The sequence below is a fragment of the Struthio camelus genome, chromosome 1, assembly GCF_040807025.1.
Source record: "Struthio camelus isolate bStrCam1 chromosome 1, bStrCam1.hap1, whole genome shotgun sequence".
In the NCBI taxonomy this organism is placed as follows: Eukaryota; Metazoa; Chordata; class Aves; order Struthioniformes; family Struthionidae; genus Struthio; species Struthio camelus.
In genome coordinates, this window is record NC_090942.1 from 208444234 (window position 1) to 208459794 (window position 15561).

Here is a 15561-nt window from a genome sequence, read left to right on the forward strand (position 1 = left end):
AAATGAAGACTGAACTAATGGAAAGTCCTGAAAACCGCTTCTCATTCTTAAAACACTCCACGATTACACGTAGCAAGAAAATCAATAGACAGGACGAAATCCACAGCTGTGCAACCAAGAGCAACCAGTAGAATTACAGTAGGACTTGATGTGCCCTAAAAATCTTATGATCTCTTTGTTCAGGCCTTATGATCATGGTCTTTCCTGTTTTTCTAGAAGAATAAGTCCTCAGTATGGAATGGGGAAGACATTATTCTGATATGATTCCAGAGTAGTTCTTACAAATAAATTTCTGTAATTACAGATTTATGGAATTATTCTACTTCAACAGTTTACAAAAACAGGTTTGTAAATCATCTATTCTTTTTACTGTCTTTTCCAAGATAGAGTTGCAAAAATGTAGTTCTCAATCCCATTTCAAATATTGTAATTGTACAATGGAAATTAAAGAGAAAAAGACTGATGAACTATATCAGTCAAAGAAGTTTATATGTCTCTAACAACTCTGTGTGAATTCCTTATAGTAGTTCATTGTGGTGTGACACAAATATAGGTATATTTGTGTATAAAAAAATCTCTATTGATGTTCAACAGGCAAAATAGTGATCTGAAGAGGCAATATTTAATACTCAACAAAGACCCTCTTGTGCAGCTGTTGATCCTAATTCTGTGTAGAATTTCATTCCACTGAAAAATCCTTTGCATCTTCCAGACTATTATCTTTTTCTGCTTTCAAGTTTTAATGACATCTGTTGAAATCACCCACGACCTTGCCCTGTAGCTCAGATCTGTAGGGGCATCAGCATTAACCCTGAATGTTTAAAACTCTTTATAGGCTTCTTCCATTCATGACTGATTTAAAATAGCACAGATATTGGTAATATTATGTGCAGGTATTATATTTTGCTGAGAAGAAATATTACCTTTTGTATCTGGACTAATTAGATGTCCTTTATAACCATCACTTATTATTCCTTAAAGGCTCAAAACATAAGAATAATTTTCATTTTAAAAATAAATGTTTCAAATAAATATCTGGTAATCAAATAGGAAAAAATAATTCAAATTTTCTATTATTGCTGATATCATTCGTTTTAAAACATTATGATAGTTATTACTGTATAATGCAAATTTTCAGCTCCATCAAATTTCAGCCTCTGTATTACAGAGCAGATGTTTGAAATACCTTATCTTTGAGTGGGTAAATGGCCAGGAGGATTGATCCTGGAACATTTGTTACCTCAGGCAAGAACTTCTGACTTGGCTAAAATGTCCACTTATGTTAGCTAAAACTACTGTGGGATGATTAACTCGTATTTGTGGCCCAGTTACCACAGGCTGAGGACAGTATACTTACCCTGAGTCAGTAGTTTTTACATTCCCTTTTGCCACAAAAGCTCATCTTTGCTGTGAGTGTTTATGCTCCTCAAATCCCTATATTTATAGGTAAGTTGTTTTCAACTGCCCTTTAATCTTGCACACTTAGATTTTAACTATGGGCCCTATATACTAAACTAGAAGCCCCAGTTCTGCTGGTTTTCAAAATTCTTCATAAGCTATAGACCTGAAGAGAGCACTTCCTTGGCTTACAACTGCTTGTAACACACGGTCAGGTAAGTACATCTCTAGCTGGTGAACGGATAAATTGCTGTGCAGTGTGTAACAGCTGATGTGCTGCTCTAAAATTGGCTATTATACTTCCTTTGTTTATCATTAATTTGGGATGACTAATTCTGTATGTGAGATATGGGAGTTTCATATTCAATTTTTTGATATCTTTGTTTTCTAATAGGCAGAAAATACTTCCTTCTTGGAATGTGAAAACTCATTCCAATTTAGGACAAAATAAAGCAAGTTCAAGATACCTCAGAAAGCAGGGTCTGGCATTTCATTAAATATTTTTGTTTATGCTACGCATTTCTAGGTGCTGTTTTGAGTTCGTTACCAGGATATGAATCACATGTTGTGTTTACCAGACTTTTTATTTCATTTTGGGATATGACAATACAGACAGCTCCTAGGCACCTAGGATTGCATATATATCACCCTTCTGAACTTTAGGCTGTAGTCTCCTTCCATCCTTCACTTTGCTTCCTCTTTGATTTTAACTCTTTCACACTGTTAATCTTTGCCTGTTAATTGTTCTTGATAGAAGCTTCAAATATAAAACACAATTACACTGTATTTTGTTATGATTATTTTATTTACCTGTATTTTCTGAGTTATTTTTGCCAAGAATTAGTTGATTATAAATCTAGCCCAATACATCTAAGCAAGGAATATTAATCTTGAGTCCTATCCTTCTCAAAGAAACTCAGTTTTAACATGATCCTCCAGTGTGAGTTACAACTAGAACACACTAAATTTTATATAACTAGGACCACTCCTTCAAGAGAAACAAAGAGGGAAAAACATGATTATGTGGGGGAAAAGCCATAAATCCACTTACCTTCTGAGTGGCCTTGTTGCCCTAAAAATGAATATGTCCACTAGCAAGATTGCTGTTTGATTAACTCTCCTTAAGTCTAGGAGCTTTCCTGGGAAGAATTAACATGGGGAGGATAAAGAATTAATTTCTTTCAATCTTTCCACCTGTTATGACAGTCATCCTCACAGAGGAATTAATCTTGGAATGCACTATGGAATACACTATTCTCTTATCTTTTATTTATGGTTTCATCTGGATGCTCTATGCACTTAATGCCCAGATCCTAGGATACTCTCCAGTTCGTAAAAAAGCTCTCTCCAGTTGTATCTCTGTACATTTTTCAGAACCCAGGTCTGTCCAGTACTCTAGCTCATGTAAAATGTAGTAATCTTGAAAATTTGGTCTCATATTGGAGGATTTTGTATATTTATAATCTGGTGTGGAAAGTGGATGAATATATATTAGAAAAGCTCCTTGTCTCTTCAACTAATCATTTAATCACACCTTACAGTCTAAGGACTCTGCTTTATAAATGCTTGCATTCTGAATAATTTTATTTATATGAGTAGCCTTGCTTGTAGTTAGTGGCTCAGTCTCTTTGTTTTAGTGACTAGCTATTCAAATGCTGGCTTTAACTTTGTTTCACTATCTCATGGTGTTGTTTGGGGTTTTTCCAGGTGGGAAAAGTAGTTTCTCACTGCCCTGTTTCTGCACACCCACCTCCTCTGCACGGTCCCACAACTTCCTTGGTAGTTGTTTTCTGTGGAAAATCGAAAATGAGTTGAATTAAAAGCATTAGGACAAAAAATGGAAGTATTATATTGGTCTCAGTCTACTGTTAGACACAGAATACTCTCATCATTGAAGCCCCTCTTATGGCAACTCCCTTATATGCACATTATAAGCAAGATCTACACAAGCCCTTCCTTTCCTTCATCTGAGGCTACTTCCTTCAGCACAGGGATCTATACAGAGGAAATCCATTCAAAACCAGGAACAAATTGGCCAGAGAAAGTACATCCAGAGCTGAAGATAGAATGTGAGTCCTGATCATCCACCTAAGACCTCATTATACAGTCTAGGACTATTGAAAGGGTATTTCTTTTACTAGGTGTAAGGAACTAATATAAATAACAAAACCAGCTGCTTGATCCATGCTGGTGCCACCTCTGCTCTCTTCTCACGATATGAGAGGAAGAACAAATAATCTACCCTGTCATTAGAAAAGATATGAGCCTTTGCGGTGATCCTGTGGTACTGGCAGCAGTAGAAATAATCTTAGGATGCAGGAATTTGTTTCTGTTATGATTCTGATGGCAAAGCACATAATGACTGATTGGAAGAAAGTCTGCTTTGTTGTTCTGCCCAGAGCAAGCTGATAAAAAGTGTGATCCTTGGACACCTGTCAGTCATTCAGATCTCAGTGGCGATGGCACAGATCAGACTTTTCTAAGATCCAGAGTCTCACAAAGTGCAGTGCACTTTTAGGGAGCTTGGCAGCGTTGCTGACACAAACATACCATAGTCAGGAGTCAGATCCCACAGAATCATAAGATTTACTTTATAATGCTGAGATTGAAGGGTGGTCTGTTTTAATTTGCCTTCTGATTTTAATCTTTTAGTTCTTAGTTTCAGTGTTCAACATACGAAGGAGAGGAATGCAGGGTCAGTTTAATTTAATACCAGATGAAGATTTCCTCACAGTGACTCTAACTGGGTTTGGTCTGTCAGGGAAACAGTGGTGATCCATTATCTGACTGTACTGAAGCTTTTCAGAGCAAATAACCTGCAATTAGACTACTGGGAATGCTTCCGTACTAAACTGACATTCCAAATGAGCTAGTAGGTAGTCTATGTTTAATTTTTTATGGTTTTCCATATTCTAGAGAAGGAATACATCTTAGGTAATGAAGACAGTTTGTCAGAAGAACTACAATGAAAAAAATTTCCAGGCACACACACCACACAAGTGCCTTGTTTCCAGAAAAATGGCAATGTTTGCAATGTACTTCAGGTGGCTAATGCATGGTACAGGAGCCCAGGAATGCACTGAATGAAAACTCTAGCCATACTTATTAAAAGTCAGGACACTTTCTATTTCTCATTTCTTTTTAGATTTTAAAAGCACGGCAGTTATTTCCAAGAAGCCAAGAAAATGGAGCACATTCTAATTCCATTTACAGTATGATTAAAAAAATATAAAACCATTCACTTTGTGGAATTATACCGGGGTAAAATACCAGCAGGAATGAAATAAGAACTAGGTTCAAAAGCTCTTCTTCAACTGTATCCATAAAATTTTCAACCCAGTAATATATAGGCAGTGGAACCATGGACTAAAAGGCAGTGAGTCCCTCCTCAAAGGTCTTACTATTTTCATATAAAAGCAAAGTCAAAAATGGACAAGCAAGCATAAGAATTCAAGTAAGAAAATGGCAATCCTGGTGAGTATTACTTGCAACAGACCAATTAATGACCTAATTGTTGTCTTTCTCTACCTCAGCACCATAGCAAAGGTGAGTGTGAAAGTAAACACTGAGGCAGCTTTGATACAGATAGGAAGATTTTTCATGATCATTAGGGGTGGTATAGAGAAGGCATGAAAGTTTTCATTTTTGTGCTGGGCCATAGAGAACTGACAGCAATAGTAGGCTGATTTGAAGTAGGGGCTGATTTGAGTTAGGAACATATTTTAGGTAATAAATATGGAGGGGGGAATTACAGAGTGTCTTGACAGTAAAAATACATCATTCTTATTAGAAGTCCTGAAGATCAAGTGATTTACAGGCAGGATAAAGACCGTGTCTACAATGATCACTGCAGATAGATACTGAAGGGAACACTCCAACACATTTATTTAATCTTACAGTACAAGTTTAGCCTCCAGTTTTAATGTAATTGTCATGACCATTTCCACCAGGCATCTATTGCATTACTTGGGGTTTTTTTTGTTAAGAAGAAAGCAAGACTGAGCTCTGTCTCTGATACTGCTGTTGAAAACTGAATGAACTCAGATTGAGGAAAGTAAATCATATTAGGGTACGTTACGCATCCTCCTCTGTGCCATGCCCAGTCTAAAAATAGGTGGATCTGTTTTGGCATCTCAAGTTTGGGATTTAGCATGGAGCTGTAGAGATTCAACATTTTGCCAGTGGAAGTCTATCCTTACGGTAATCAAGATGTGGGTCATTACATTGGAATTTAACCACCTACTCTATAAAGCTGGCTGACAAGTAGGGTTACCACTTATGAAGACTTTGTTTGGTTTGGTTTGATTTGGTTTCAGTCTGAGTCAGACAATACTCAGATTTTTGTAACATTTAAAGAACTCCCAATACCTAACAGCTACTCAGAGAAATCAACATCTCTGACAGCTTCATTGCTATCAGCAAAAAATGTTAATTCTTTTGGTCTCACCTGCTGATTAGATGCTCTGCAGCTTCTGTGATCAATAATCTCTGGACTCAATCACTGGCTAAGAAGCTAAGAACAGCTAAGAAGCTGTTGTAGTAACAGAAAATGTTTATTGAAAATAAAACGTTTCAAGGGAAGAGGTTATTTTGGACTAACTGAGCAGGATTTTCCCCACGACACATTTTCAAAGTCTACATAGTTTAGTCCAATGACATGGAGAAGTACTCAAGTTCTTAACAAGATAGTTAATGAGTGAATGAATGACTAATCACATTAGTGTTGCTCTCCACATAGGACTATGTTGAAAAACATACCTTTTTTTATTTTATCAGAAAATTCTTCTACTTAGCAGAGTCCTGGTATCCTACAGAAATTCTGATAAATAGTGAAAAAGCTGGTTGCATTATAATATATATCCAATATAGGTTATTGGAGATACTAATGTGAATAAATGAACTACATCTTTCAGAAATTTTTAACATAGTTTGTAGAGTCTTTGCAAGGAGATTTTGAAGTTCTTTGGGGTAGTAGTTTTCTATAGCTAGAGATCTGAAAAAGAGAATTCTAGCATAAAGCAACATCAAGTCAAATGGATCATGTGGCTAAACCAGATGAGAAAATGTCAATACGTTATTGTGCCTGGGCAAAGTTTGGCCCTGTCTTGCTTCAAACAGAAAGACTTAGTATTTTGAACCTTCTTTAGCATGCAGCTCATTTAAAAGTTCTGCCGTTTGCTATTGTGCTTCTACTTATCATTTATTAGTAGCTGTGGAAAATCCACTGGTGACTCACTGAAAAAAACTATTCTTTCAAATGTCAGTGAAACACTTTACTCTTTATTCCTTAGGTGCACAGGACCTGGAAATTCCCTGCCTCAGTTGTCTCTCCATATTTTAATAATCTAAAAATACCGTCTGAGCTTCAGACTCAGACTTAACTCATAGCTTTAAATGACTCAAATAACCATCAACCACATTTATCAAATGGCAGGAGATTAGTTTCAATTCTCTGAGGTTAAAGTGGGCACTACAATAACTAATCCTGTACATCTGCACATTAGTTTTGGCAACCTGACTACTCATTTTAGGTTCTCAGGCATTTTGTAATTCTCATTGGCATGATGCTCACTCACACTTCTAAATTTCATAATGTAAAAAGTAGGGACAGTCCTTTTGGAACACTTGATCGTCCAGCAAAGCCCTTTTGTAGGTAACATTTTGAAGACATTTTTAGCCAATCAGTTTATTGATTCTTTTTTCTTTTTGAATGAATGTGCTAAAACTATGAATGAAGACAGTGATTAGTGGCATAGGATTTAAAGGAAAAAACTTAACTGGTGATTGTAGGGATTTGGGGTTGTCCTATTGATGATATTTGGTTGGAGCTGGAATACCAGCACTGTGTGATCTGGGCACTAGATCACACAGTGCTGGTATTAGGCACTAGGAGGCCATTTGCAGTGGATACTCTTTTGTCAGATTTATTGGCTCAAGAGTTAATCTGCAAACTTCACTTGAGCGTATTACACTAGAACTGTTGAAAAATATTTGCACTTTCAAATCTGCGACTGTCTTTAATGAGTTTGGTGATATTATTGGTGTGTAAATTAATATTTAGTGATGATTTCACTGATATTTTTAGGTTCCTCTTTTAAATAGACACCAATAAATTTTCAGTATCACAGATTTGAGGACTAATTTGAGGTACTTAACAAACTGCCGGAAATTAATGCATCCAAAATGGCAGACAACTTTTAAATTCGGGACTAGTCTTTCTCAGTTTTACTATATACTCTGTAAGAAAAATTGCTTAGTTAGGTAACATATATCTATGAGGACAAATTAACTAATGCTTGCGAAACATTTAGAAGCTGGAAGACTAATTTTGAGAATTTCAATTACCAATTAGTTACTGTGAATTCTGAGAAAATTCAGCTAAATAAAATTTTTGACAAATATTTTGTTCACTGAAAAATGCAGTTTCTGTGCACTTGAACATATTAACAAATCTGAACTGGGCTGAAAGAATATAATTTTCAGACTAGATCCACAAAAATCAGCAAAATGAGGGCAGTGTGCTATATGTTCTTCCTCAGCAGCCCACATCTTAGGCTAATTAGGTTCTTTCTGAAAGACCTACTGGATGAAAATCAGCCATTTTTCAAAGAATCACAGAATCGTAGATTAATTTAAATTGGAAGGGTCCTCTTTGATAACAAAGACAAACTCGAAAGACTTTAGTTCAGATCAAATCAATGTTTTTTTCAAATTGTCTTGTTCCCACTTAACCAAAAAAATCAGTTATTCACACAGCTTTTGTAAAAACCACACATTTATCTGGTGCACAGCAAATCATATATCCTATAATTTAAGTCACTTACAGTTTATTTTGCCATATGTTTTTTTTTTCTTCACGTCAGCCTTGAATGGGAAATCAATCTTTTCTTCCTGTTATTTATTCTTTTCCTGTAAATGATAATGAAGTAGTGCTGCTAAAATTGCACAATAGGGCAAAACAATCCTTATGCTTTGATAGTGTTAGAGAACAGTATGCACTTCCAAAGTTGTTTTTTTGCTACTACTGGAACAGCATTAGGAAAAATGCATGATCATGTAAGATCTGTTCATGTGCGTCAGTTAACTTTCTGCTTTTGGATTTGGAAGGTAAACAACATATTGTATAAGAACAATAATATAGTCTATAAGAATAAATCTTCACTGCTGTCTTCACTGCTATCACAAAAGTGACTTCTTGACAGTGTAAATTAGACTGCAGTGAACTATGCTGCCAGGGCTAGGCCACGATCATTACCTGAGCTAGCCTGCTGAAATCTGGCTTGCATTTCTTTTTACTGCACCACAGCCAGCAATGTTACTGCTGTGTAGTTAAAAAAGTAGTACTGGAAGGCTCTGCCTGTCTCCATCTGGTAATAGCAGAGGACTTGTTAAAGTAAAAGTGCCGGGTAATAATAGTAAGCTGCTGATGCCTCACACTACAGAGTACAACACAGCCCTGTGGCGTCTGCAAGTCTGGCCTGCCATTCCAGTGCATCCCCACATCGGATATTCAGGCTAACCCTGATTAAGTGTGCACGACACATCAGTAATGCAACCTGGAGATTTTTAATAGCGCTAAAAGTGAATGTGCTTCACACTCATTATCCCATCCTTGTTTGTATTTACCCAGATTTAAAGGGCAAATAGTTATGGGAGATTTAAACTACTTACATATAGCCTGGATCAATTTCTCACCAAGAAAAGAAGTAGTTATAAAATTTTTAAATGAAATCCTCTGAAATGTTAGGCTCAATATGCTGTGGCAGCCAAAAAAAGCCAACAAAATGCCAGGCATCATCAGGATCAGTGTTGAGAACAAGGTGGAGGGCATTGTGTTGCCACTATATAAGACCTTCCTGTGTCTACTTCTTGAGTACCTTCAGCAGTTTGGTTCTCCAGATCTGAGAAAGGATGTAGTGACACAGAAGGGAAATTAAAATGATTAAGGGAATGGAGTAGCTACCAAATGAGGAGTTTGAAGAAAAGAAGATTAAGAAATTGGTGTAACTAAGTTTGCAAAATCATGAAGGCTGTGGATAAGTTGAATGTAAGCTGGTATTTCCCAAATCCTACAATGTTAGAACTAGAGCATTGAATGAAACTAGTAGGAGATTGGTTTAAAACAGACAAATGAAAACTTTTCTTGCAGAACGAGACATGAATATCTGGAACTTGCTACTACAAAAGGCTGTGAAAGCAGACACTATCAGTCAAAAACTCACCAGACTGATGTGCCCTCCCTAGATATCACCTCCTACCAGCATTGCTAAGAGACAGAACCCTGAGCTAGATGGGTCATATAGGTATTTGTATGTTATGTGGAGAAGCAATTAAGCAAAATTAAATGAAAATGGAAAAACCTGTACTTAATAGTTCAACCAGGGCTTTGTGCTCCTTGAGTTAGGTACTCCAGGAGTTATGATTCAAAACTATATTAATAATTTCTCATGCAGGAGGAACTGTCTGCCCTTTAGCAGAGGGATAAGAGCATTCATCCGGGGCATCAGTGAACCTAGACTCAGCTCCTTACTTTGCTGGTTGTACAAATTTGATATTGTGTCTTCTAGCCAAATTCTCTAATTCTCTAATAACCAGAAGTAGATCTCTCATGCTGTGAATTCCTCGTCAGTTTGAAGGGTTTCAGTTTCTGGAAAACAAGTGGCTTAATACTACACAGAAACAACTCTTATCCAAGTGCAAGTCAGAGATTGATGCATGTAATGTTTCCTGACAAGAACTGGTCAAAAATGTTTAATTCAGAATTATTTGGTTAATTTCAAATTATTCTTTATAGAAAAGAAACCTTCACAGAAAATGATGTACCATAATATTTTGTTAATTTTTTTAAACAAAGCTAAAATACATTGCTTCACAGTTCATCTTTCCTCCTCCAGTACTAAATCAAAACAAAAATCTGCAAACCTTTTTTTCTAACCATTTATCTAAGCTTGGAATTTTAATAGTCTTGTTATTTGATCATAACAGAGTTATTTTGCATAGTCAGAGCTTTCCATGACAGCTTAGAACATGCTTTATAAGTTATTTTGCAGTGGAAAGAAGTAAACAAATAGCTAAGCTTAATGCATGAGCTCTGTGAAACTTCCAGTAAATATTTGCCATGGGTTACTTTCTTTCAGGAATTTCCATTTTATATACCAAGGGAACCAGAGGACAAGTGTTTTATTAATCTGAAATATTCTATCACAAATATGGACAGATATTTTCTAACTTATGCATATGATAAATCACCCTTCAGATCTAAGCAATGAAAGTGGACTGAACAGTCTGGAAGGCACTGAAGCTTTAGGATGATGTGACTTGAAATCTTCCCTTTGCTGACTGTCCAGTGGCCTTACTGACTTCACGATCACTACTAGCATACAAAGCGGCTAAAAGAAGATGCTCTTACCATACCTGAGTCTTACCAAAATACTCAGGTATAAAGTCTATTTTGATTTAGACCTGTGTCATTCTGGTGAGAACTTTAAAGATTATGAATCAAAGTGAAGTATGAAGCATCACATGGCGAGTCTAATTTATCACATATAGAAGCATATCTTGCATTTTATGTGGTTTTTTCTGTGACAAATATTACATTTTTTTTCTTTTCCTATACGCCTTCCAATAACCTGAATCTGGTTTCCTCACCTGGAAGAAAGTATGTGCTAATGACTCCCACTGGCTTGTAGTGCACCTTCAATTGCCAAGAGAGACAGTAGGAAAGTTAGGGTGATTAAACAATCTTGATCTTTTAATGGAAGGTTAATCGCTGGCATCAGTCATGGAATGGCAAGCCCCTTTCAAGATTCATTATACAGTTAGCAGAACGATGCTGATTTGCAGCAGCTGTTTTATGTGCCTAGTGCTTATGAAATACCTGAAAACAGTTAGCTACAGAGATGAGCATTGGATTTGAAGCAGTGTATCTTCCAAAACCTTCCACTTGATCTAGCAGGGATTTTAGTGAATAGGTAGGACTGCCTTTACGCAATATTTATTAGAGTAATGAAATAAACTCAGTAAGCCACTATATGCAGTCTTCAGACAGCTAAAGTTTGTACATGTATCAACAACAATGGGCTGCAGAAGATGACTGAGCAAGAATCAAATATCTGTAACAAGGAATTTTTTTGTTGTTGTGATGTTTTAAATACTCTAGCTGAAGCAGTGACTTTTCACCTGTATTTTCCTTACGTATGTTTCACATATATCAACTCCTGGATGTTTCCTTACTCAGACATTGACCAATAACTGACTTTTTCCTCTGATGGTCTTTAGCAGGAGAAGTACTTGTTTGTTTTATTGGGTCTATGGGTACTCCACAACACATAATGGTTAGCCTACCTCTTGGGAAAGTGCAGATTTCAACGGGCACCTAGGTGAGAATTAACTCTAGGTTAATATGTTGTTTTTCAGCATCTATTGACAATAAAAAGGAACTACTTTTATTGGGACATTTGGCAGGAGTTCTAAAAAGCAGAGAGAGAGAGACAGAGAGAGAGAAGATTCGTTAATATCACTTAGAGAATACTTGAACACTGTGAAATAGTAAACTCCATAAGGAGACTGGCAATAGGGAGGGAGGCATCCCACAAACTCACCTCTCTATCTTATGGCCTGCCCTATGACAGATCAGATGAGAAGTCTTTATGCCAAAGGATTGTTGTCCATTCCCCATCTGATCTCCATTCTGAGAAGAGAGCTTACCAGGAAAACGTCCAAATCCTAGCTTTCAGTTTGCATCTCTTCTGATACCAGAGAATTTGGAGGGAGATTTTGCAAAGCAATGTAACATCACATGCCCTTTGCTACAGTGCTTCATACAGATGGCATATCTGATCTAGACAAAAAGTTAGTGCAAAATTGTGTGTATATTTGAGAAGTGCTGAACTCATCCAATAGGAAACAGTGATTCATATACAAAAGGCATGTATTCTGCCTTTCTACAGCCTTGCTAAAGTAAGAATTAGACCAATTAAGTATACAACCTTTCATAAAACCATACACTAGTAGTTGAACTAAGAAGTATGTTTTTGACTCCAGTTGCCCTAAACATCTCAATGGCCTCTGCTTTCTGCTCTTGTACCCTTCTCTTTTGTTAGGTCGGTTGGTTTAGGGCATTGATGGACAATCTCAATGTTCTGAGATTGCAGAAACAGATTGAGGAAGATATAAAAGAGATATACCGTAAATACATCTGGTCAGATGTCTACAGCCCCCTCCCTAAGAGGGAAGGCTGGCGATACCTCTTCCAGAAGCAAAACAGTCTTTATGCCATTAAGAGAACTATTATAAAGGATGGATGCCTTTCAGCGTGAGTGTAGATGTGTTTTGAGAGGAGGATTGGACCCAAAACCATACGAAGAGTGGGGAAATACCCACCCCAAGCATTTCAATGACTACTGCTGCTACTGCTGCTGGCCAGGAAAAAGGACCATAAGGCTGAAACAATAGTGAAACAGGAGGGATCTTGAGGAAGGGGAGGTGGAAGTGCCAGAAGAGGAGAGTACCAGGTTAAGGTGCTAAAGGTGCATCTTTGCCCAGTCACAAACATAAGCAGAGTTACTTTCCCTAATTCAATTGCCTTTACAATTTTGCAGCTCCCATTTCATTGCTTTTATCAATTTGGCTGTTTGGAGCCCATATATAGCGTAACACTGACATGAGGAATACTAATCTCTCTAGAGATGATGTTGAAGCTCAGTATTTCAGCATGAAGATGAACTTGCATATCTAACAGAGGTCACAAGATTAGCAACTCTTCTCCTGTTAACCAAGAGCATTTCGAATCTTTTATTTCTATAATACTTTAACCTCACTAACCAATCTGAATTACTAGCAGATGGTCTTTATCACTGCAATGAATCAGAGCATACTGCCTGGTGAGGAAAGAGGAACAAGTAAGTCAAAAATGACACTCCTTGGTATTTGCTAGTCCAGAAAAGTAAACTGTGAATGCCAAGGGCAGGAAAAACAGGATCCAAACTTTTCAGCAGATGTCGTAACAGAGTTACATGCTGAGAAATTAATTTTTAATGACTTGTAAAAATGCTGCAGAAATTTCCCCCTGTCATTTTCACTTTATCCCATAACTATTGTGTTCATTAGTGTTTAAAGCTGCATGAAAGGGAAGACTGAGTACGCTTTACAGGGGACTCTAGGAGAAAATTTCCTCATCTTTTCCCCATCCCGTTTATTTCAATTGAGAGCTGAACATCACGTGCTTGTATTACTGCATCTGTAAGTCTTGTGAAAAAGAAGATGGAAATACAGAAGGGTATATGGAGGAGAAGTTAGGTTGAGTGTAAAGAGAATGACAAAGAGCGGCAGAAAAGGAAATAAGGAAATCCATAGTTATTACTGAAAATTCTCTATTAATGTTATTTGCATAGAGTACAGTTCTGTTAGCGTGCATGATATATTATGGTATTAGATGAACGAATAAGAAGATGTGTTCAACACATTGAAACTGCCTATTTTGAGAACTTAATAAATCTGAATCACATAAAATTTCATTTGCATTTGCAAACCATATTTTTTTTGCCAGTTATTTTTTCTGTTTCTTTTTCTGATCAATATTTCACAGTAACGGAAGATCTGCTAATAACGTGAGGATATTCATCAGCAAATTTGGACATGAGTCAGAAAATGCAAGGTAAACACATAAGAATCCACTAAAGATAGATTCCAAGTAGACAGCCAACATTTGGAAAACTAGGTTTTGTTCAAATTTAGTCTTTCTATACTTCAGATGCAGCAATCCATCAAACAAACCACCATTCATACGCAGAATCTATAATGTATGGAACTTGAATATTTCTTCAGTGTTACACATAAGCATACTCACCAAACTGTTTTCAAAATACCTGATTTTGATACTTATTATTGATACTAAGGCACAGAAACATAGAATCACAGAATAATTCAGACCTAGGAGGTCTCTAGTCCTCTAGACCTGTTGCTCAAAGCTGGGTTAGATGTGAGATCAGCCCAGGTTGCTCAGGACCATATTCATCCAGGTCTTGAAAACTTCCAGGGAAAAGACACTGCACAACCTCTCTGGGTAAGCTGTGCCACTGCCTGACTGTCCTCATGGGGAAGTTTTTCTTATAACCAATCTGAACCTCTCTTGTCTCAATTTATTCCTATTGTCTCTCATCCTCCCACTATGCATCGCTATGAAGGTCCCAGCTCTGTCTCCTCATTGACTTCCCCATGGGCACTGGGGCTGCTATTAGGTGCCCCTGCCCTGAAGCTTCTTCTGCTCCAGGTTGGACAAGCCCAGCTCCCCCAGCCTCTCCTCACAGATTAAGTGCTCCAGCCCCAGCCATCTTGGTGGTCCCTCTTGCTTCATGTGAGGGACTGAGTTTTTGAATTAAAAGTACAGAAAACTTTATATTTTATTTCTTTGTAATAAAAAAGATGGTATGTTGACTTCTATGCCACCCACCTTTATAGCTGAAAACATGCACTCTGCTAGATAACAGTAGGAAATTTTTGATATCACTTTTAGTGATATTACCAGTAACTCAAACCTTAAATTTAAGCTTACCACTTGCTTGTAACACTTCCTATGAAACTTTATGCATCAGACATCTAGTTTTTCCTCCTTCTTTTCAAGAGCTTTTGCAATAGAGTTGAGAAACTGTTTTCTTTTTTTTTGAAAAAGCCCAGCTGTATAAACAACGTGAATGTGGTTGACAAGCAAAAGCCAGGGCTTTAAAAGTCATACTTCCTTTCCTCAGTGTTATAAAAATGTATGTTTTTATCCCTTAAAGTGCTTACAAATCAAAAATTTACAGTAAACTTCACTTCCGGAGAGTCTTTCCTTCAAACGTTTCTGTGAAGGACAAGTGCTTGTCCTTAGAGTTTGTGATGCCATCTCTTTTTGGTAGTTTTAATGCAATTTTTTTGATTCATTTGACATTACCCAGAATTATTTGTGTCTTAGTGCATATATGGGAGGCTTTGAATCTGTAAACAAATCTAGAGTTGACAACCGTAGAAATCCCAATGGACATTGACTTAGAAGAAAAAAAGGCATCAGGAGTATGATTTAATTAGGCTGTACTTGTAATCGTTGACACATGGAAAGTATCTGGCAATGCCTTGTCTGATGTAGGTCATTATTTTGTGAGCAGCTGTTACAACTCCCACATTCTT